Here is a 2654-nt window from a genome sequence, read left to right on the forward strand (position 1 = left end):
GCGGGGGGGGAAGGGGCTGGGCACAGTGGCTCATACCTGTAAGCCCAGATCTTTAGGAGGCTGAGGCAGGCATATCGCTTCAGTCCAGGAGTTTGAGACCAGCCCGGGCAACATGGCTAAACCCTGTCTCTACTAAAAATACAAAAAAAAATTAGCCAGGCATGATAGCACAGGCCTGTAGTCCCAGCTACTTAGGGGGAGGCTGAGGTGGGAGGACCACCTGAGCCAGGGAAGTTGAGGCTGCAGTGAGCTGAGATGGCGGCACTGCACTGTAGCCTGGATGACCGAGCAAGACCCTGTCTCAAAAGAAAAAAAAGCGGTGGCTCATGCCTTTAATCCCAGAACTTTGGAAGGCTGAGGCGGATGGATCACCAGAGGTCAGGCACTCAGGACCAGCCTGGCCAACACGGGGACCCCATCTCTACTAAAAAATGCAAAAAATTACTCAGGCATGGTGGTGGGCGCCTGTAATCCCAGTGACTCGGGAGGCTTAGGCAGAATAGCTTGAACCTGGGAGGCAGATGTTGCAGAGAATGGAGATCCAGCCATTGCACTCTAGCCTGGGCAACAGAGAGACTCTGTCTCAAAAACAAAAAAAAAAGGAGGGGGGGGGTGGGGAGGAAAAAGCATGTATTTGGCCCTACACAGAAATGTGACCTGGAAACATTATCAACATGACATGACTGTCAGGCCTTTTCTGTTTTACATTTCTCTCTGTCAGCACATTTTGAACCCCCAGTGGTTTAAATACAAGGTACTTCCTCTCTCCCTTCAAGGCATCAAGCACAGCCACTGAGCTAAAATGCTGCCTCCTGCTACAAGAAAGAGTTGACTGAATATCCATTTGGGTGGCAAACAATAGAAATACTAGTCTGTTACCATGCTTCTCAGTAACTGCTGATACTATCCCACTGTCAGTGGAGTAGGAACGTCATCCCAAAAGGTGGCATGTGGAGTGCCCATATTTCCAAAGGAAAAGAGCGCAATTCTGTGACACTGCATAGGGATATAAGGGACATGCCTGATGTGCCCCAAATCTGAAAAGCAGATTATTGGCTGGGCAAGGTGGCACATACCTGTAATCCCAGCACTTTCGGATGCCCTGGTGGGAGGATCGCTTGAGTCCTGGAGTTCAAGACCAGCCTGGGGAACATAGTGAGGCCCCCCAAAAAAGTTTTTAAATATTAGCTATGTGTGATGGGGCACACCTGTACTTCCAGCTACTCAGGAGGCTGAGGTTAGAGGATCGCTAGAACCTAAGAATTCGAGGCTGCAGTGAGTTGTGATCTCACCACTGCACTCCAGCCTAGGCGACCGGGCGAGACTGTCTCAAAAATACTAGGAAACGGTAGAATTGCCCAGAGGAACTAAAGCGGGACCTATGTTTGCTAGCTTTTAATTCACTGCTGAGAACATGAGGAAACTACTTCAACAAAGGGGTGTCAGAAAGAACCCCCGGAACAAGCGTCAAAACACCCGTGGTTCTTTGTGCTTGAGTTGGGGGCCCAACCTAGAGAGCTAGTCCTAAACTGCTGCTACACTAAAAGCTAATAATCGTTCCTGCGCTACCTAAAGGTCAGGGAAGGGATCTCAGACAAACGAAGCGACAACAGAGGGACTGGGGACACAGCCTCAGGATTCCCCAGTTGGGGCGGGGGAGGCAGGACCGGTCCGGACAAGAAGGTCTGGAGAGGGCGACACTTAGACTGTCGGAGGAAGGCCTGCGGCGGCCAGAGGAAAGGCAAGGAAATACACATTTCTAGACGTTTCTCTCTCTACTCCTCTGGGGTCCGGAAGGCCGGAGAGAGTATAACAGGAAGTTCCCAACCCCGTGAGAGACGCGCCCGGACACAGGATCTCCTTACCCGCCGCTTCCCCTTCCCTCCGACGCCCGCTCAGGCCCTGCGCGCGCAATCGCGACCAGCCCCGGCCGGAAAGGGCGGGGGAAACCTGGCGGGGGTGACGAGGCGGGAGTGAGTGGGCCGTGCAGTGCCCACACGACGGGAGGCGAAGCCGGGCCGGGTGGAGGGACTTCTGACGCTTTGCGGCCCCCTGGGTTTTCACTGCGCGTGCGCGAGGTTCTTCCGCTAGCTGGTGGCGGTGCAGCGGTGTCCTCTCAGTGCCCACTGCTGGGGCCCAGGGCTTGCGCTTGCTAACCCCGCGGACCAACGGCCTAGCTGCAAGCCTCTGCTCCTGCCTGCTGGGGCCAGCTGGCTCGTCCTTTCCATTCCGCTTGCACTCTTGATTCTTGTGGTGTCCCGGGAAGGCCGCGGATCTCAGTGTTAAGGAGAGACGCGCCGAACACCTGGCACGGTGCTTCTCAACTGTTCTCTCGAATCGTTTTCTGAGTCTGCATGACTGAGCCTGGCACTGAAGGGATGCTTATTTTGGGGAAGGAAGAACTCAAAGTCCAGTTTTTTTCACTGTTGACCCTCATGTCACATTAGTGGCTTTCGAACTGTTTTGATCCCAGCCTACGGTGAACAAAAATATTTTACATCAAACCCAATATATACTTGTGATTATGTATATAGAAGTATATATCTAACACAAAATTTGATTTTTTTTTTAATTTTTGTTTTTCGGGAGGGAGTTTTCGCTCTTGTTGCCCAGGCTGGAATGAATGCAATGGCCCCATCTCGGCTAACCGCAAC

The 2654-nt window shown here is 52.7% G+C and overlaps 1 protein-coding gene across 1 annotated transcript in view; it reads right to left on the reverse strand.

The window, feature by feature from the left end:
* Nucleotides 1-2083, reverse strand: part of IPP (intracisternal A particle-promoted polypeptide) — a 52988-nt gene extending 50905 nt beyond the window's left edge. The window contains exon 1 of the mRNA XM_011946588.1: nucleotides 1866-2083. The gene's annotated coding sequence lies outside the window, so the exon portion shown is untranslated. The remainder of the gene's footprint in view (nucleotides 1-1865) is intronic.
* Between the last annotated feature and the right edge of the window lie 571 nt (nucleotides 2084-2654).

The sequence above is a fragment of the Colobus angolensis genome, unplaced genomic scaffold (assembly GCF_000951035.1).
Source record: "Colobus angolensis palliatus isolate OR3802 unplaced genomic scaffold, Cang.pa_1.0 Scaffold106, whole genome shotgun sequence".
In the NCBI taxonomy this organism is placed as follows: Eukaryota; Metazoa; Chordata; class Mammalia; order Primates; family Cercopithecidae; genus Colobus; species Colobus angolensis.